This window comes from Canis lupus, chromosome 33, assembly GCF_011100685.1.
Source record: "Canis lupus familiaris isolate Mischka breed German Shepherd chromosome 33, alternate assembly UU_Cfam_GSD_1.0, whole genome shotgun sequence".
In the NCBI taxonomy this organism is placed as follows: domain Eukaryota; kingdom Metazoa; phylum Chordata; class Mammalia; order Carnivora; family Canidae; genus Canis; species Canis lupus.
Window position 1 is genome coordinate 4,487,860 of NC_049254.1, and position 22,460 is coordinate 4,510,319.

At 39.0% G+C, this 22,460-nt stretch overlaps 1 protein-coding gene across 20 annotated transcripts in view; it reads left to right on the forward strand.

Moving 5' to 3' along the window:
- EPHA6 (EPH receptor A6) overlaps positions 1-22,460 on the forward strand; it is an 872,069-nt gene that overhangs the window by 252,363 nt on the left and 597,246 nt on the right. The window lies entirely within an intron of this gene.

The following is a 22,460-nucleotide window of genomic DNA, read 5'->3' on the forward strand; positions in this document are numbered from 1 at the left end:
GCTAGGAGGACTGAATGAATGGGAGATGAAATCTGGAAGGTACCAAGGTGCTGTCTCCTGTGTAAGGCCAGGATACAGGCTTTGGTTTTCACTGGGTGGAAGCTAGTAGCCATTGGAGAGCTTTGGTTATGGAAGTGTCATGATCTGACTTGTATGTAAACAGGATTGTACTGGCTACTCTGCTGAAAGTAGATTGAAGGGGACAAATTGGGAGCAGAGAGACCAGTTATGAGGTTACGAGAATAAGCACCTTGGGGCAATTTGAGTTGGAGAAAGTATGGCTGTCAATGGGGGAATCCAACAAAGGAATTAAGAAGAATGCCAGATTTTTGGTAAAGATAATAATGCTGGTGTCAGGTCAGGTTGAATTTTAAGTGCAGATAATGCTTTCGAATGGATTTTTTAAGATTTTATTTATTCATGAGAGACACACAGAGAGAGGCAGAGACAGAGGGTAGAGAGAGAGGCAGAGAGAGAGAAGCAGGCTCCATGCACGGAGCCCAACGCAGGACTCATTCCAGGTCTCGGGGATCATGCCCTGGGTGGAAGGCAGGCACCAAACCATAGAGCCACCCAGGTGTCCCTCAAATGGATTTTTAAATTAAGATTTAGAAGTCATCTGTGCCTAGGGCTTTTTCATCAGTACAGAAATTTTTGGAAAAATGTGCTTTAGTAAAAAACCATTGAAATTTCAAAGGAATTAAAAGAGGAACATTACAGGTAAGAATAACTATCTTTAAGTCATTTGAAAACTGTCCAACGGAAGTCAAATCAGATCTATTCTTTGAGAAATCTCTCTCTCCTTGACAAATGATCTAGGGCACTGGACTCAGCCTAGGTCAGGTATGAGTAACAGCATCATTGAGAGGTTGGGATGATAAGTGTTAAATACAAATGACACCAGAAAGTGAGAGACTCTGGATTCAAGACAAATGCTATATCCAAGAGATCTTGATTAGTGAGATTTGAAGCAAAGGGTAAGAGACAGACATGCCTGAAGTAATTCATTTATCAATTAGTAGGTAGACTTAGTGACTTTTTAATCTGCTCTTGGGCTACATGGGACTTGGCCTGAGGTCTGTGTTGGACAAGGCTAGTAGTAAGCCTAGAAGAGAATGTAAAAGCTGAAATATGTGGGTTATTAGTAAATTTCCTTTGCATATCAGGAAGGACGTGTTTCCTCAAAATGGAGTGTGTTGCTTTGAGAAGCATTAAAAATTACTGTTAGGCTAAAATGGGGGATCCCACATCGGAGAGGCTTTTTTAAGTGGCAATTCAGGCCAAGGTAAGGTAATAGTGTTCATGATCTCTATGTTTTTCTCCAGTTCTAAAAACATGCTATACTGATACTTATTTGGAGCACAAAGATTTCCTGTGATAGTTGCTGCTTTTTATGATTCTTCCTTTATTTGTCTATTTATAACCTCTCACAGCCTTAGGCAGGAGGAGCTAAATGATTGCTGCTCATTTGTTGGGCACTACCCATGCGGAGAACTTTACTACGAAGGCATCAGCATTCTATATTTCAGCCTGACTTTTTAGGAATAGAGTAGACTTAAAAACGTGATTGTCTGTGTAACCTTGGAATTCACTCAATAAATTTATGTACTAATATAGAACTTGAATTTACTTAGCCCTGGTTTGAAGAATCCTTTTGAATGAGGCTCCTATTGATTGAAAATATGGATCTTGTCAGAAAGAATAAGTTTATCCAGGAAGCATGTCTTATGATACTATTTCAGACAGGCTTGTCAGGACCCTCAGAGAATTGTGGAAATTGAGAATGACAATACCCTACTGGAGGCATTCTGTTAAACAATTAATAAGCTATATATCACTCATTCGTTTATCACTAAATAGCCTGAATAATTTTATTTCTGCTGGCAAAATATCTTAAAAATGACTACTGGGGCATGTAGAATTTGGAAAGTATCTCTAGAGAGCTGCCTTTGTTTTTTTTTTTACTCTAATAAGTTGAAAAAAGAAATACTAAATCTATTCCTTAAAGCACTAAAATATGCATGTTTATGTGTGGCCCAGGGTTTCTGGTTTTGAAGGCCTGGCCCCTGCTCTCTAGGAACTGCTGTTTTGTAGAAGAGGTAAAAATGTATGTAATGATTGTAACACAAAGTGTAATATATGTTAGGTGCCATGTGAGTGACTTACAATGTTATAGGAAGTCTGATATACATGTCAGCTACATCAGAATAACCTACAATACATTTAAAAAATAAAGATCCCTTGGTCCTATCTAATATAAAGCTATAAATCCTAAATCTCTGGGGTGAGACTTAGGAATGTATATTTTTAAAGCTCATTTGCTATTAGATATGGTACCCTAACCTTATTCCATAAGTGCCAGTAGTAGTAGTAGCTCCCTGCAAAAAGATCCACTTCCAGTTTTTCTCAATTCAGTCAAGTTCACTAATCCAGTTCATGGCTCTCGGTCTTGGCTTCACATGGAGTGAGTTGGAAAGCCTTGGTGATACTTAGGTCTCACCCACAGAGATTCCGGTATTTTTCCAGTTTGCAGCCTGGGTGTTGGGATTACACAGCCAAACATACATAGCAGATGATGTATTTTCAAATGTTACAGCCTATTTATAAGGCCATTCATTATATATATCTTACACACACACACACACACACACACACACATATATATATATATTATAGTCTGTCTGCTAGCCATAGTGAATACCTGCAGACTTCAAAATGATGATGATTATGTTAATAATCAATATGAGTGACAGTCATTATGTGGTTCCACTTATATGGGGAATATCAAAAAAATAGTGAATAGGATTATAGGGGAAAGGAGAGAAAATGAGTGGGAAAAATCAGAGAGGGTGACAAAACATGAGAGACTCCTAACTCTGGGAAATGAACAAGGGGTAGTGTAGTGGAAGGGGAGGTGGGCAGGGGGATGGGGTGACTGGGTGACAGGCACTGAGGGGGGCACTTGATGGGATGAGCACTGGCTGTTATACTATATGATGGCAAATAGAACTCCAATAGAAAATATCCATATAAAAAAAGAATGACAGTCAACATTTATTTTGTTGTTATTAGGTACCAAGTATTAATTTGTTTAATCCACATAAAAATAACTAATACTATGAGGTACAATGCTGTAATAAGTCCCATTTTACAGATGAGAAACAAAGCTAATGTGACTTGCCTAAAGCCACACAGTTAGAAAATGACAAAACTGGGTTTTGCGACCACGTAGTCTAAGAGTGCACGCCATTAGTACTATGTCACCTGAATATGTGTTACATGCTACCCCTCATGCCGTTCTCATATCCTTGAGCCACATCATATGTGTTTACGTTGCCTTGAAATACCTTCCTCCAACCTCTTATATGGTGATATTTCACCATTTTCAGTTCACAGCACAAATGTCACCTCCTTATAAGGTGTTTTCCCTACTTCCCTGCCCTGAGAACTGATATTCCTGGGATAGCTATTGTCAGAGTCTTTTAGTTACGTACTCATTTGGTCTGTCACATTGGTGTGAGCTCCTTAAGAGAAGGGAGTATGCTTTGTTTTTGTTATTCCCTTAACAATGTCTGGAATATAATAACTATTTAATAGATACTGACCAAGTGAATGACTAAATGGAGGAATGCATCACTGAATGTATGGGAAAGCAAAAGTGTGTTTTAATCTCATAAGTAAATTAAGTTAATTGAATTGATTAAGAGGCCAAGCCAAAAATGTGTCAGAAGCCAGTATTAAGCTGCTTGAATTCCTGAATGTGTTTAGATTTCATTTGTAGATCATGGGGGATTATTGAAGATTTTAAGTAAGGAAGTCATGATACATCTTTCCACCAAGAGGACTTAAGAAAACTCATGGGGACCAATTGGGAAGTCCTGTAAACAAGTCTTACTCTTACAAATCATCCTGGGTACAATTTTATCTCTGTCCAGGGAGGCCTACCTCCGTCTAGCCAAAGTCAGACACACAATTACTTGTAGTGGGGGATGGAAGTGAGGAGAATGTGAGGAATGAAGGAATGGTGCTAAGCCCATATCCAAGAGGTGGGATAAGGCCATAAAGTGTAAAGGGAGTTGCAGATGCTGCGGTCAGAGAGGTGGGGCATGTGTTACAAGAGAAATAAAAGTAATTTGGAACAGAAGACAGGAAAACTGCAGGGAAAAGGTCTATATTTAGCTGATAGTGGGTGAGTGGCAAAGTGTTGAGCCTGGAGGTTTAGGGAACCCAAAATTACTAGTAACGGTGAAAGAAGTATTTTCTGAAGGTAGACCCAGCAGTAGTGTGCAAAATAGTCTAGAGCAAGGATTGGTAATCTGGAGAGCTAAGAATAATTTTTAGTTTTAAGTGGTTGAAATAAGTTCTTAAAGATTTTCTTTATTTGTTGAGAGAGAGAGAGAGAGAGAGAGAGAGCGAGCGCTGGGGGAAGGGCAGAGAAAGAGAGAGAGAGAATCTCAAGCAGACTCCCTGTTGAGCACAGAACCTGACATGGGCTCTGTCTCATGACCCTGAGATCATGACCTGAGTCGAAATCAAGAATTGGACACATAACTGACTGACCCACTCCGGTAACCTGAAAAAAAAAAAAAAATCCATGGCATGTGAAAACTACACAAAATTCAAATTTGGTGGAACATAAATACAGTTGTATTGGAACAAATACAGCCATGACCATTCATTTCAGTATGGCTTATGGCTCTTTTGATTGGGCTACAGTGGCAGAGATGAGAGTTATAGCTGAGGCATATATGGCCCGCAAAGCATCACACATTATTTGGGCCTTTGCAGAAAAAGTTTGATGAGACTGGAAAAGTTAAAAGTGAAATCCATTAGGAATCTCACTTACAGTATTACAATAGCCTGTGAATGTAGTAGTAGAGAGATTTACAGTAGCTTCTGAATTAAATAATAAAGATATTTTATCATGTGTAGCCTTTTAAAGTTGAACCTGCTGAAGGTAATGTTGTCTCAGGGAATAAATTGGAAGGGTATGGGGCAAAAGAGAAGAGTTAAGAGTGGAGTGTTACGATAAGGGCGGGGGGTTTGGATCCAGTAGACATGTGGGTCCATCTGATCAAGAGAAGGACTAGGAAGCTGAATTTGAGCAGAGCTGCGGGACCAGGAAGTACAGAATGCTTGGGAATGGGAAAAAGTATGAAGGGAGAACCAATGAGTAAGCCAGAATTGGCCTTAAAGGAGAGGATAGGAATTAGTGTCTTGACTGCAGTAGGCATTTAATTACTCTGTTGACTAAATGAGAACTGGCAGGGCAGTCAAGCAGCAGGGAGTAGGGGAGTAAGGCACTAAGGTTCAAGAATGGCGATGCAGAAGTGAACACATGGCGAGGAGCCTGGATTCAGGGCCCAGCAGCAGTCGGCCTTAATACTGAGCTATTGCATCCCGTACAACTTGGATTTGCAAGAAACTTAGTGTGCTTCCACACATGTTACTTTATTTAAACCCTTCACCACTGATCTGGTAATTTATGTTAGACATTTTTTCCCTTCCATTTTACATTTATCATAATGGAAAATTATGAATATCTCTCCAGATACCGATTTATCATGGAGCTAACAAAGCTTAAGTTTTAGGGTCCCTTATTTTCATGGGTCCCATCCCAGGCCCTGGCCCTGTCTTTATCTCAAAGAAAATCTCAAATTATCTAATTTCAGGATTAATAAAACCTTGATCTGCCCTTGTGTTTTATTTAACCGAGATGGAATTGATTGGGGCTGAAGCTTCACATGCAGTGTTTTGTTCTGCTACACCTTGCTGCCCACTGGCTGTCTTTTGTATCTTTCATGGCTAGTAGGCAACCAATTCCTGTGGGGCTCACACTAAAGATGAAATGACAAAATTCTAAGCAACCAGCAGATGAGAAAAAAAGCACATAGGGAAAGCAGCAGTTTCTGATATAATATTTGACAACCAAAAACAGATGAAGAAAACTGCCTGGATCCCTAAAAATAAATATTACACCAAGGCCTGCAAATTTAATATTCCTTTAGAATGATTTGTTACATGAATGGCTAAAATGAGGTTTCCAGATGCCCTCGGTTATTCACAAACATATAATTATTTCGAGGCTACTGAAAATAAATATTAGCATAGAGAAAAGAATGTTTAGGTTAGCTTACAAAAAGGCAGCATTTCTATTCCACTTCCATTTATTTTCCCTTTAAAACAATTTAATAACTGAGTCATTACAGAATGTTATAAAATAGGACAGAATAGTCACTGAGCTGATTTAAGCAACTACTTAAATAAAGAGAGGCCTAAGTGTTCACACCAAAATGAAAGTAAAATGTTTGTATTTCACTTTGAAAAAATTCTTGAATGTGAGAGCTATCTGCAATAGAATGGAAATACATCTTCTAAATAGTACTTCAGAAAGGTATTATTCTCAGAAAAATAAAATCCTTTTCTGATTTGAACCTGTTAATCATTTCACTTATATGACAGATTTAATTCTAGTTTCTTTGTGATTTGTTCGAGGAAGATATTTCAGTCTCCATAAACATCTATTCACATGTGTCTGTGCATGTGTCTTCTGTCCATGACTGTGTGTGTGTGTGTGTGTGTGTGTGTGTATTAAAAGTTTCCAGATTTCAGGGTACCTGGATGGCTCAGTCGGTTAAGTGTCTGACTTTTGATTTCTGCTTAGGCCATGGTCTCAGGGTTCCGAGATTGAGCCCTGCTTGGGGCTCTGTGCAGGGTGTAGACCTGCTTGAGATTCTCTCTTTCTCTCTCCCCCTGACACCCCCACACCTATGCGTGCATGCCGGTGTATATGCGTGTGCACTCTCTTTCTCTAAAAAAAAAAAAAAAAAAAAAAAAAAAAAGGTTTCCAGCTTTCCCTGCAACTGAGTAGCTATTGTGGCTATTTTTTCTTCTTTTTTTTCCCATAAATCTTTCAAGGATAATGAGACTTTTACCTCCTCCTCCCGTTTCCCTGTCCACCACTTTCCATTTGTGTTACTCTTTTTCGTCCCTCTTGAGGAAATAATGAGGATGATTCTGCTTAACTGTGTTTCTGAAAAACTGAATCTAAATTGCATATATACCTACGTGATTCTAAGTAGTTGAATGGGAACTGGCTGACACATTTAATGTACTTTCCTTTACAAAATGTTGTAGAATAACTCTTAACAAGCACCAAATCAGAGGTAAGACTTTAGGGTGCCCTTCATCAGAATGATTTGGGTTTTTGTTAAAAATGGAGTTCCTATGTCCTAGTGCAAACCTCCTAAACCTGGACATTTGACGTTGTAGACTAGGGATGAGCATTTTTAACAGACTTCTCAAGTGATTCTTACTCACATTAAAGTTTGAGAGTATGGGCTTATATATAGCCTTCTTTATTTAAATCCTAGGAGTGTTGCAAATGGATTATGATATAGTTGCTAAGAATAAAAGAATATTCTTCATCCATAGAGGGAACTTGGGAAATCTTAGTTTTAAAACCTCTAGCTAATTAAGATTCATGAGTAGAAATGGTTTGTTTATAGAAAGACTTTTGCTTGGGTCATTAATTTTTAGAAAGGTTTATAGTCTTTCAGGAATTGGATTCATCTGGAAATACACACGGGTTTGCAAACTGACACTAAAATGAACAGCTGAGTGCTTGAATAGAGTAGGAGACATTAAGGAAACAGAATAAGTTGTTAGATAAAATGTAATGTTGGGGAAAAACTGTCCTCCGGGCATCTATTTCCTTATAAAATTCTTGAAAATGATTTTTTTCTAATAACAAATCATATATGAAGTTTTTTCAAGACTATAATTATATTCAATAGCATTCTCATATTTTTTCCTTTAGTGTTCCTTTGATTTCTCTATTTTTAAATAAAAATAATGTATTTCCTAAGGGATGACAATAATGAAAAGTTGTAGTACTTAAAAATATAGCAAAAGTTAAGAATAGAGCACTCTAGTCAGTTTTGCTTTTTTAACTTGGGAAAGTTTTGATATGACATAATAAAATGTGGTATTTTAATTTGCAAATTTATTTGATTTCCTATGCCACATAAAGCATATTCTGTCCTTTCAGTATGATTTTCCTGGTATTACCAACACTTTCTTTTACAAAAGAGATTTGTAACTAGAACACCACTCTTCTAGCACCTCAATCATTTAGAGAAAATTGAGATCAGTACTTCAGACAAATATTTGGACAGAATATGCATCTCATGAGGACTGATATCACCAGAGTAGACAATCCCAAAACTCTGGGTACTTAAAACTACCATAAATCCATTTTAGCTATTGGGTAATCCAATATGCCTAGAATAGTCAAAATTTACACCTGTTATCCCAGCCTACTTATTAGTAGTGCCCCCTTCACTCCCAGTTAACCCAATTTAGATAACAAATTATATGCTGATTCTAAATTTGACATTTTCATGTACTGGTACTTAAAAGCCCTTTCTCCCATTTAAATATTTTCACAAATTCTTTCTTTTATGACTATCTCATGATAGGTAATGGAAGCACTGCCAAAAATGATGAGAGGAAATGGCTCTTCTGGCTTGACCTCCCTCAATTTAGAGATGTTTGTGCTCACAAATCTCCTTCCTTGTTGGTTCCTAGCCTCTTGTGTAGTATAGCACCTTCCTAGAAGTGGGAAAAATATCTAGAAAGAAGTGTCCTACTGCTATTTTGATAAAAGGAGAATTTCTTGGACCTGGATCCAATGTTCACAGTTCCCTGTACCAAGACTGTAGATAAATATAAAAAGAGTGAAAGTGTTTTAGCCCAGTGGTTGGAAACTTAGCCTCTGGAGTTAATTAGATCAAAATTTGCAACCCAGCATCCTCATTTACTTGCTGTGTGATCTTGGACAACTCATTACACCTCTCTAAGCTTCGCTTTCTCTGTAAATGGGAATATTAAAAGTCCTTTCTTCCTTTTTTGATATATCTGTTGTTAGGTATGATTGAATTAAGATATTTATCACAATGTATTATATATATTATCTCCTATTTTGACTGATACTGCCACCACCACAACTACTGCTATCATCATACTCTTGCTTCCTCTAGATAAATTAAACACTTCTAATAGGGAAATATGAGGAAATATCCTAAAGACAAAAGGGATATACATGATCACTCTATCTGTTGCTTGCTCAAAGATTGAAAAGGTAAAGGAAGTTACCTAACCCATTCATCTACTCAGTCAACAGAAACATACCACTAAGAGCTAGAAACAATAAAAATAAAAAGAATAGTGGCCTAAATGTGATTTTACTTTAAACAGCCTTCTTTTCAACTGGATGTCCAGGATACGTCATTACAATTATTTTTAACTGTCCTCCCACCTATTTCTTTTCTCATATAAATATTCAAAATAGAAAACGATAACTATATCTCATTTTATCCTCCTTAATGGAGGTGGTATTAGGAACGGTCCCTTATATCAGTTATATATTGGTGGCCCCAGCTGGGCTCACTCAGGTAGCTACATATAGCAGAGAGATCACCTGGGGTCTGGGCTCTGCTGAGGAGGTTGAGATCCCTGGGTCTTTTCTCTTCATGTGGTCTTTCCTCCCAAGAAAGCATTTAATGGAAACAGCAGTGTTCCAGGAGAGCAAACCCCAGTGTGAAAGGATATTTTAAGCCTCTTCTTAGGTCATGTTTGATGATGTCACATTGTTCAAAGCAAATCAGATGACCAAGCTCAGAGTCATTGTGTGAGAAAAATACAAAAAGCAGAAGTATCAGGAGGGTTAATAACATTGAGAGTCATTAATAAAGCACCTATCTCAATGATCACATAGTATTTTTTGACAGAATGGAAATACCCCACAATATGTATATAAGGGTAAGATTCTTTCAACTACTGTTATAGCTGAACTAGATACGAATTCTTTCATCTGCAACCTCAGGCATGAAAGAACTTCTTGCCTTATTTCTTAGAATGGAAGGGAGAATTGAGCATTCTCGTAACACAGCCTTAAATTTAGACTCCAGTCCTTTATCCTTGATAAGCATTAATGTTTTTATCTCTGAATAAAAAGCAAGATGGATTATCTAGTTTTACTCTGTTCTTTTGCTTATTATATGTTGTACTCTCATTTTTTCCTAAATGATAGTATTGACTTTTCTATGGATTTCCTATTTTAAACAACACTTGAATCACATATTTTAGTTGTAAGAAAATTAGAATAATTTGTAGTATTAAAATGCATTGCAAGAGAAATATTGGTAATGATTTTAACTATAATTCTAAAATTTGATAATCTGCATTTGTTCTTAAAAACATTGCCATGGGGGGAGGGGCAAGATGGCGGAAGAGGAGGGTCCCCAAATACCTGTCTCCACCAAATTACCTAGAAAACCTTCAAATTATCCTGAAATTCTATTAATTCGGCCTGAGATTTAAAGAGAGACCAGCTGGAATGCTACAGTGAGAAGAGTTCGCGCTTCTATCAAGGTAGGAAGACAGGAAAAAAGAAAGAAACAAAGGCCTCCGAGGGGGAGGGGCCCGCGAGGAGCCGGGCTGAGGCCGGGGCGAGTGTCCCCAGGACAGGAGAGCCCCGTCCCGGAGACGCAGGAGCTGCACCGACCTTCCCGGGGGAAAGGGGCTCAGGGAGGTGGAGCAGGACCCAGGAGGGCGGGGAGGCCCGCGGGCTCCCGGGGACACTAACAGACACCTGCGCCCCGGGGGAGTGCGCCGAGCTCCCTAAGGGCTGCAGTGCGCACGGCGGGACCCGGCGGGACCCGGCGGGACCCGGAGCAGCCAGGAGGGGGGAGGGCGGCGGCTCCGCGGAGAGGGCTGCAGGGCCGGGAGCAGCTCGGAGGGGCTCGGGCAGAGGAAGAGGCTCCATGTGGAGGGGGCTGCGCGGTTCCAGGAGCAGCTCGGGGGAGCTCGGGGGCGGCTCCGCGGAGGGGGTTGCGCGGCCCAGGATTCAGTGCAGACCGGGAGCACAGGGCGCAGGGACACAGCCCAGGATCCGGCCTCCCCCGGGACAGGCAGAGGCCGGGAGGGCCCAGGACAGCGAGGACGCTCCTGCCCCAGCTGAGCAGATCAGCGGCCCCGCCCCGGAGCCTCCAGGCCCTGCAGACGGAGAGCTCCAGAGTTCCTGCCTGAGCTGAATCCAGGTTTCCAGAGCTGGCCCCACCACTGGGGCTGTTCCTCCTGTGGCCTCACGGGGTAAACAACCCCCACTGAGCCCTGCACCAGGCAGGGGCACAGCAGCTCCCCCAAGTGCTAACACCTGAAAATCAGCACAGCAGGCCCCTCCCCCAGAACACCAGCTGGATGGACAACTTCCAGGAAAAGCCAAGGGACTTAAAGTACACAAAATCAGAAGATACTCCCCCGTGGTTCTTTTTTTTGTTTTGTTTTGTTTTGTTTTGTTTTGCTTTTTGATTTGTTTCCTTCCCCCACCCCATTTTTTTCTCCTTTCTTTTTCTTCTTTTTTTTTTTTCGTTTTTTTTTCTTCCTTTTCTTTCTCTTTCTCTTTTCTTTCCTTCCTTCTCTCCTCTCTTTTTCTCCTTTTCCCAATACAACTTGCTTTTGGCCACTCTGCACTGAGCAAAATGAGTAGAAGGAAAACCTCACCTCAAAAGAAAGAATCAGAAACAGTCCTCTCTCCCACAGAGTTACAAAATCTGGATTACAATTCAATCTCAGAAAGCCAATTCAGAAGCACTATTATACAGCTACTGGTGGCTCTAGAAAACAGCATAAAGGACTCAAGAGACTTCATGACTGCAGAATTTAGAGCTAATCAGGCAGAAATTAAAAATCAATTGAATGAGATACAATCCAAACTAGAAGTCCTAACGACGAGGGTTAACGAGGTGGAAGAACGAGTGAGTGACATAGAAGACAAGTTGATGGCAAAGAGGGAAACTGAGTAAAAAAGAGACAATTAAAAGACCATGAAGATAGATTAAGGGAAATAAAAGACAGCCTGAGGAAGAAAAACCTACGTTTAATTGGTGTTCCCGAGGGCGCCGAAAGGGACAGAGGGCCAGGATATGTATTTGAACAAATTCTAGCTGAAAACTTTCCTAATCTGGGAAGGGAAACAGGCATTCAGATCCAGGAAATAGAGAGATACCCCCTAAAATCAATAAAAACCGTTCAACACCTCGACATTTAATAGTGAAGCTTGCAAATTCTAAAGATGAAGAGAAGATCCTTAAAGCAGCAAGAGACAAGAAATCCCTGACTTATATGGGGAGGAGTATTAGGGTAACAGCAGTCTTCTCCACAGAGACCTGGCAGGCCAGAAAGGGCTGGCAAGATATATTCAGGGTCCTAAATGAGAAGAACATGCAACCAAGAATACTTTATCCAGCAAGGCTCTCATTCAAAATGGAGAGATAAAGAGCTTCCAAGACAGGCAGCAACTAAAAGAATATGTGACCTCCAAACCAGCTCTGCAAGAAATTTTAAGGGGGACTCTTAAAATTCCCCTTTAAGAAGTTCAGTGGAACATTCCACAAAAACAAGGACTGAATAGATATCATGATGACAATAAACTCATATCTGTCAATAGTAACTCTGAACGTGAACGGGCTTAATGACCCCATCAAAAGGCGCAGGGTTTCAGACTGGATAAAAAAGCAGGACCCATCTATTTGCTGTCTACAAGAGACTCATTTTAGACAGAAGGTCACCTACAGCCTGAAAATAAAAGGTTGGAGGACCATTTACCATTCGAATGGTCCTCAAAAGAAAGCAGGGGTAGCCATCCTTATATCAGATAAACTAAAATTTACCCCAAAGACTGTAGTGAGAGATGAAGAGGGACACTATATCATACTTAAAAGATCTATCCAACAAGAGGACTTAACAATCCTCAATATATATGCCCCGAATGTGGGAGCTGCCAAATATATAAATCAATTATTAACCAAAGTGAAGAAATACTTAGATAATAATACACTTATACTTGGTGACTTCAATCTAGCTCTTTCTATACTCGATAGGTCTTCTAGGCACAACATCTCCAAAGAAACGAGAGCTTTAAATGATACACTGGACCAGATGGACTTCACAGATATCTACAGAACTTTACATCCAAACTCAACTGAATACACATTCTTCTCAAGCGCACATGGAACTTTCTCCAGAATAGACCACATATTGGGTCACAAATCGGGTCTGAACCGATACCAAAAGATTGGGATCGTCCCCTGCATATTCTCAGACCATAATGCCTTGAAATTAGAACTAAATCACAACAAGAAGTTTGGAAGGACCTCAAACACGTGGAGGTTAAGGACCATCCTGCTAAAAGATGAAAGGGTCAACCAGGAAATTAAGGAAGAATTAAAAAGATTCATGGAAACTAATGAGAATGAAGATACAACCGTTCAAAATCTTTGGGATGCAGCAAAAGCAGTCCTAAGGGGAAAATACATCGCAATACAAGCATCCATTCAAAAACTGGAAAGAACTCAAATACAAAAACTAACCTTACACCTAAAGGAGCTAGAGAAAAAACAGCAAATAGAACCTACACCCAAGAGAAGAAGGGAGTTAATAAAGATTCTAGCAGAACTCAACAAAATCGAGACCAGAAGAACTGTGGAACAGATCAACAGAACCATGAGTTGGTTCTTTGAAAGAATTAATAAGATAGATAAACCATTAGCCAGCCTTATTAAAAAGAAGAGAGAGAAGACTCAAATTAATAAAATTATGAATGAGAAAGGAGAGATCACTACCAATACGAAGGAAATACAAACGATTTTAAAAACATATTATGAACAGCTATACACCAATAATTTAGGCAATCTGGAAGAAATGGACGCATTCCTGGAAAGCCACAAACTACCAAAACTGGAACAGGAAGAAATAGAAAACCTTAACAGGCCAATAACCAGGGAGGAAATTGAAGCAGTCATCAAAAACCTCCCAAGACACAAGAGTCCAGGGCCAGATGACTTCCCAGGGGAATTTTATCAAACGTTTAAAGAAGAAACCATACCTATTCTCCTAAAGCTGTTTGGAAAGATAGAAAGAGATGGAGTACTTCCAAATTCGTTCTATGAGGCCAGCATCACCTTAATTCCAAAACCAGAGAAAGACCCCACCAAAAAGGAGAATTACAGACCAATATCCCTGATGAACATGGATGCAAAAATTCTCAACAAGATAGTAGCCAATAGGATCCAACAGTACATTAGGAAAATTATTCACCATGACCAAGTAGGATTTATCCCTGGGACACAAGGCTGGTTCAACACCCGTAAAACAATCAATGTGATTCATCATATCAGCAAGAGAAAAACCAAGAACCATATGATCCTCTCATTGGATGCAGAGAAAGCAGTTGACAAAATACAGCATCCATTTCTGATCAAAACTCTTCAGAGTGTAGGGATAGAGGGAACATTCCTCGACATCTTAAAAGCCATCTATGAAAAGCCCACAGCAAATATCATTCTCAATGGGAAGCACTGGGAGCCTTTCCCCTAAGATCAGGAACAAGACAGGGATGTCCACTCTCACCACTGCTGTTCAACATAGTACTGGAAGTCCTAGCCTCAGCAATCAGACAACAAAAAGACATTAAAGGCATTCAAATTGGCAAAGAAGAAGTCAAACTTTCCCTCTTCGCCGATGACATGATACTCTACATAGAAAACCCAAAAGTCTCCACCCCAAGATTGCTAGAACTCATACAGCAATTCGGTAGCGTGGCAGGATACAAAATCAATGCCCAGAAATCAGTGGCATTTCTATACACTAACAATGAGACTGAAGAAAGAGAAATTAAGGAGTCAGTCCCATTTACAATTGCACCCAAAAGCATCAGATACCTAGGAATAAACCTAACCAAAGAGGTAAAGGATCTATACCCTAAAAACTATAGAACACTTCTGAAAGAAATTGAGGAAGACACAAAGAGATGGAAAAATATTCCATGCTCATGGATTGGCAGAATTAATATTGTGAAAATGTCAATGTTACCCAGGGCGATACAATCCCTATCAAAATACCATGGACTTACTTCAGAGAATTAGAACAAATTATTTTAAGATTTGTGTGGAATCAGAAAAGACCCCGAATAGCCAGGGGAACTTAAAAAAAAAAACCATATCTGGGGGCATCACAATGCCAGATTTCAGGTTGTACTACAAAGTTGTGGTCATCAAGACTGTGGTACTGGCACAAAAACAGACACATAGATCAATGGAACAGAATAGAGAACCCAGAAGTGGACCCTGAACTTTATGGTCAACTAATATTCGATAAAGGAGGAAAGACTATCCATTGGAAGAAAGACAGTCTCATCAGTAAATGGTGCTGGGAAAATTGGACATCCACATGCAGAAGAATGAAACTAGACCACTCTCTTGCACCATACACAAAGATAAACTCAAAATGGATGAAAGATCTAAATGTGAGACAAGATTCCATCAAAATCCTAGAGGAGAACACAGGCAACACCCTTTTTGAACTCGGCCACGGTAACTTCTTGCAAGATACATCCACGAAGGCAAAAGAAACAAAAGCAAAAATGAACTATTGGGACTTCATCAAGATAAGAAGCTTTTGCACAGCAAAGGATACAGTCAACAAAACTAAAAGACAACCTACCGAATGGGAGAAGATATTTGCAAATGACATATCAGATAAAGGGCTAGTTTCCAAGATCTATAAAGAACTTCTTAAACTCAACACCAAAGAAACAAACAATCCAATCATGAAATGGGCAAAAGACATGAAGAGAAATCTCACAGAGGAAGACATAGACATGGCCAACATGCATATGAGAAAATGCTCTGCATCACTTGCCATCAGGGAAATACGAATCAAAACCACAATGAGATACCACTTCACACCAGTGAGAATGGGGAAAATTAACAAGGCAGGAAACCACAAATGTTGGAGGGGATGCGGAGAAAAGGGAACCCTCTTACACTGTTGGTGGGAATGTGAACTGGTGCAGCCACTCTGGAAAACTGTGTGGAGGTTCCTCAAAGAGTTAAAAATAGACCTGCCCTACGACCCAGCAATCGCACTGTTGGGGATTTGCCCCAAAGATACAGATGCAGTGAAACGCCGGGACACCTGCACCCCGATGTTTATAGCAGCAATGGCCACGATAGCCAAACTGTGGAAGGAGCCTCGGTGTCCAACGAAAGATGAATGGATAAAGAAGATGTGGTTTATGTATACAATGGAATATTACTCAGCTATTAGAAATGACAAATACCCACCATTTGCTTCAACGTGGATGGAACTGGAGGGTATTATGCTGAGTGAAGTAAGTCGGAGAAGAATTATATGTTCTCATTCATTTGGGGAATATAAATAATAGTGAAAGGGAATATAAGGGAAGGGAGAAGAAATGTGTGGGAAATATCAGAAAGGGAGACAGAGCGTAAAGACTGGTAACTCTGGGAAACGAACTAGGGGTGGTAGAAGGGGAGGAGGGTGGGGGGTGGGAGTGAATGGGTGACGGGCACTGGGGGTTATTCTGTATGTTAGTAAATTGAACACCAATAAAAAATAAATAAAAAAAAACATTGCCATATATCTCTACATATACAAAGGTATGTATATCCTTGTTTTCAATATAATTGTTCAAATGATCAAGGAATAATTTTTGAAGTCCTTAATTAAATCGATGGCTTAACTTTTCTTGTATAAAAGACCAAACAAATTATATACTGACTTTCTCCTTAATCATTTTTAGCTTGAAACTAGATTTTTTAATATCAATTAAAGACCTGTGAATCAATTCTTCTGGTTTAAGGAATGAACTAATAGAGGTAGCTTGAGCAAGTTATCTTAGTGACATATCAGTAAGATTGCTTTTATGTTTTCGTATTTGAAATGATTTCTCAAAAGTACAAAACCTTAGAATAATCATGGAGAGAAAATGTCTGATCTTAACTGAAATCTAACCTCAAGAGCTTGGGTTCTTCATTTTATAAGGGGGTAAGGGATTGTTGGGGAGCAAGAATTATTGCTGTCTGAACAGTAGGGTCTTTAGATCAAATGCTAGGTTTAGTAGATAAAAAGAAAAGCCTTAAGTAAAATATACAAAAGTGAAACAAGCGAAGAAGAAGAAAACTATTGTTTCCATGACTGTAGTGGCAAAGAGAAGGGACCATAAAAGAGAGGCAAGTGAGTAAATGCTCCTATGTGTCTGATTTTCAGAATTGTTGATCTTGATATCTGAGAATCAAAGTGTTCCTCTCAAATAGCTTTTTTTTTATGATAATAGTCTATGCAAGATAAAACCAGCTGTCTCAGAGGGAAAACACATTTCTTTCTCTTATATTCCAAATACTTTTCGTTATAAGCAAACTTCAGACACCTTAGGTCAATCCTGTCTCTTGGGGAGGATAATCATTTTAGGATTTGATAAAAGTGTAATACCCATTGCAATTACTGCAAGATGTTTCAGTGGTACAGGGTTTTATTTTTTCAGTCATTAAAATTAATAAATGATTTCAGGTTTATTCTCATCAAAAGTGTTATTATGTTGGGGGGCACAGGAGGATCTCACTTTTTACCTATATTTCTGAAAACTATAAAACAAATTAGGTCATCACAAATTGGCCCATATTTTCACCTTAACAATTTGATTGTTGGAAGTTTTATTCCTAATCCAGAATTTAGCACCAGATGTAACTAAAAATAATTGATAGCATATTTATAGTGTAATAAATATAATTATTAAAATTCATTTCTCAAGCACAATAAAATAGTCAAGTGAGTTGAATATATTCATGGTAAAATAAGAGCTCATATATATTGAACATTTTCTGTGTTCAGAACACTAAATACAATTATGGTATTAGATCATTGAATCTTCTGTTAGGTGTTAATCTCCTATTATAGATAAGAAAACTGGAGGTTAAAAAACCAATATGAAATTGATAGGAATACCTGAATTAATGATCTTAAGCACCTTATGCTCTGTGGCTTAGAATTTAAGAAAACTAATGTATATAACAGTATACAGAACATAAAGTACTTTCATCATTTCACCAAATAAGCATAACATATAATAGTAAGAACTTATATGTAATTATCCACAGTTGTGTTGGCCTTCTAGAGGGAAAGGTTACCCTAGAATAGAGAAGCAGCTAATGATGGCTTGGGTAGATTAGAGATTCCAGTAGAATGAAGAGTTGTGGAAACTTGATTCAGACATTAGAAAATTATATGAAGAAGTAGCTAAAGGTTTTTGTGTAGGACCCAAACAGCAAGAAATGAGGTAATAGCAATTAGATGTGCAATGCGGATTTCAGAAGAGGTAGACATAGACAGGAATTAGATGTGGAACAAGACTTAGTCAAGAATGGGAACTATGTAAGTTTGCTCCTCAGCATTGGGACTAAGATCAGAATGCAGTTAAGAAAGAGATTCAGAGTGGGGAAAAGGAACAGTAGTAACTGGAAAGCTCAATGAAGGTGACTGCCACAGTAAATGGTCTTGTCCAAGTATGCCAAAGACACGGTCTAAACTCGGGGTCCAGAGTCACCTTCCTCTTGTTCTTTACCTCAGAGAAGCCGTGAGAACCTCAACAAGTTGCAAGGAAAGCTGAGCCCTGTGTTTCTGGTTGCTGATAGAGTTGAAAAGCATTCCCAAAGAACAACATGTAATTAATTAAAAATGGAAATAACTCTGCCATTCTGTGTTTATGGTGGGGGGGGTGGGGTGGGGAAAGTACCAGGAAATGAGAAGGTAAAAAGAAAGAAAACTGAGCTTTGGATACCCAATCTCTGAAAGTCAGTGCTACCTGGGATGGAGCTAAGTTTAGACAGGAAACAGGAAAGAAAAAAGTAATTCCTTTAAGAGCCTTTCAAATGCTTCCAATATGTACTATGTACTCCACTGTGTCCTATAAACACAGACATGAAAAGGCACATTGTCTACTTTTATAATCCTCCCCATCTAGTTGAGGAGGTAAAGGAGAGCAAAAATCATATGGAATCATGTAGAGGTAGTCACGGGATGAATGGGTCAAGAAAAGGACACTAATTCAGCCTTAGTCCTTGGGGAGTGGAGAGGAGAGAGGAGACGATGACTCACAGAGAATATACTTTTGGTTGTGTCTTGAAAGTTTGAATAGGAACGACACAGGTGTGTAATGAAGAACAGCTAATCCAGGAAGGCAGAATGACAAACATCCTGCAGGGGCGATGTAGCCTAGTATATTTAGGAATTGAAAATATGGCATTAATGGATATGTTAGTCAGGGTCCAATCGGGAGACACAGAAAAAAACTAAAACAATAATTTGGACAGGAAAAGTTTTACATGGAGAATTATTAACTATAACAGGATTTGAATAAGTAGAGATTCTCTAGTAAGAAGTAAGTGAACTGTAAAGATAAAGGAATAGCAAATGTAGGGAGTAGCTGCCATTCCTAGAGCTGAGGGAGGGCTCCTAATATAACTAACTCCTCCCCCTCCCTGAAACCTGTAGCCCCAGCGCTGAGATCTGGATCTTGCTAGAGAGGGCATGGCTGTGGATAATTACTGCATGGCAGAGAAGTTGCTGGAATGCTCAGTTGGTAGAATTTGCTGAAAATGTGTCCTTGAAACTTTACCACAAATCGGCCCTCTAAGGAATCGAAGAAAGATGTTCACAGATATCTCACTAGGCTGCCAAACTACCTAGGGGAACACCGGGGAAATGTGGGCCGCCGCTGGCCACTGTGTGCTCTAAGGGCCCAGTGCTGGAAAAGCTCTATGCTGTAAGGAGCTGATGCTGGACAAGGAAACTTCGGCACTGTATGAGCCTACAGTTGGAGCAGGTGCTGGGCAAGTTGCATTCTTAGAGCAGTCCAGAGCATATACCAGGACCAGGAATGAAAACCCCTTCCTGCTCTAGCGCCCCTGCCTCACCCTGTACTGTCGAAGATCAACTTCATCACAGCTGGTAGCAAAACTTATTTAGGTGGCCTGGCTTCATTTTCACAAAGCAAGCAATGAACAGGGAAATTTGGAACCGAAGGGCAATAAGTCGATAATGACACAATGGATTACACAGTGCTCAAGGAATTGTGGATGGTGCTGGAGAAGGAAGCCAGGGCCAGATGATTATGGATACATGGAGGAGCAAGGGCTTAGAGAAAACTGTAGTCCCTGCTCTATAATGTGTCACAGAATCTTGGCTCTGGATCCAGCACCTTATGAAAATAGGTACCCAAGTTCTTCTTGAGACTGTAGAGAGAAATCCAAAGAAGAAAACTCATACTCTAAGCTTGCCATGAAGTTAGTTCTGTTTTTCTGTGTCAATTCATGTAGAATCTTCAGTTTCTTAGAACCATGTGTGGCATAATGTGAATATCAGATTTTACCATGACTTGGGCCAAGTAGTATAAATAAAATGAGCAATGGCTAAAGGTGTACTCCTGTCAGATTTTCAGAGAAGCTCACCCCTAGCCAACAATTCTAAACAGATTCCTTTCTAGCAAAATACTGCCCAAAAGCCAGCTTCCCTTCCCCCTGACATTTATCTGAATTTGTAATTATATATTAATGCACAGTATCTGATTGAACCTGTATTCCCTACCAGCTGTAAGCTTCAAGAGGACAGAGACTGTTTTTGCTCTGAGTGGGTTGTGCAGTGCTTGGCATGTAGTAGCACATGCATAGTAAGTGCTTCTTGGATGGGTAGTTGACAGATTATTTTAGATTTGGCTGTGATAGTCTTGATAACCCAGAAAATCTTCTGTTGTTCTTCACACCTTCAGATAAGAATATTGTTATTAATCTCATTTAGGTCTGGAGTGCTTCTGATACCAAAAAGTGATGCTGGTCAAGGGTTTCACTATTTAGGGTCTTTTTAAAAAGATTTTATTTGTTATTTGTTTATGAGAGAGAGAGAGAGAGAGAGAGAAGGCATATGAGCAGGGGAAGAGGTAGAGGGAAAGGGAGAAGCTGACTTCGTGCAGAGTAGGGAGCTGGACCACACCTCGGGTCTCCATCCCAGGACACCGAAGTCAGATGCTTAACCAACTGAGCCACCCAAGGGCGCCCACTATTTAGGTTTTTGAAATTACCCATCAGGCATTTTTACTTCCTCCTCTTATTCTCAGCATTGCTGTCATCTCTGCTCCAGCACTGTGTAGCTCCCCTTCCTCCAGCCACCCTTTTTCCACTGTGATTGCTGCATCAGGCTTCCTCCTTTAATGGCCGTTCTCTTCCCAGAAAGCAAAGAAATGGGAAGGAGAAAAGTCTTGATTAAATTCTCTCTCTCTTTTTTTTTTTTAATTTTTCATGGTTGTTTACTGCTATAACCTATTCAAAATATATACAGTCACAATTTAGGTAAAGTATATTTGAGTTTGAAAAATTTACTGCCAATCGAAAATATATATCTGGTATGAAAATTAATACCTTGAGCTGTGACTGTCAAAATTCTTTGAACTAATGGGCCTTTACAGGGAGTGCATTATTCAGAATAGTTTAAAATATGCAAACAATGCATAAGGAGATTCATAAGCTATAAAATTATTCTAAGCCAGAACAAAATTTCCCTGATCTTTAAAGGGATTTAGCTATTAATTTTTAAATGCTGAACATAGTTGACATTTCAAATTGAATTGTTACTGAAATAATCACATTGAATCTCTTGGTTAAATGTTCAAAGTAGAGCCCATGAAATATGCATGTTACCAAATCAAGGCAAAGGGACTTTCTTCTGAATACATCACTTTTTTGTTGTTGTTGTTAAATGTTAGATGCTTTTTATGTAGAAATAAAATAATCTCTTATGAGTAAGATACGCTTACTCTTTAGAAAAAAATTCTAGTGTGTGGAACGAAGGGGTTTATGCAGTGTTTATCCTATAGTTTACTGCACATCCACTATTTGCGAGGAAGTGAATTTAAAAACTGATGAAACTCAGTTTCTCATGTCAAGATAATTAGATTCTGATGGTTAATACTGGGAAAATACACTATCTCAAGGCATTGTAAAATATCAGTAATATTTCCCAAGACCAGATTTCTCTAAGTGTGGTATATGTATCTTTGTTATTACATTAAGTAAGTTTATGTGGTACATGAATAAACCTTTTATAATTTCATTCTATTTTTTGTTTTGTATGCCTACTTTCCACTCTATTCATAGAATATTCTAGTTTTTGTTTTAGTAACTATATAAAGTTTACTTCTTATATAAATATAAATTTGTTAAAGTGACAGTTTTTTTTTAAATCACGTGTGAATAATGATACATTTGGAACACAGATGTTCACAATCATAAAGTGATTCCCTAGAACTAATGTTTGAGAAACAACTAAAAATTCTCATGGTAGGTGTTTGATAAATAGTTGTTGAATGTATGAATAAATAAATGAGTAATGTGTTATTTTAGAAGTTTATATTTCTAATAAATAGAAGCAAGGAGGAAGTATATCTAGTGTATTTTTCTAGATAGTTCTTTAGAATGTATTCCTAATCAACAATGTTTCTCCTCCTACCCTTGTCAAAATGCCTCATTTTCTAGGAGCTTCTATGCAAT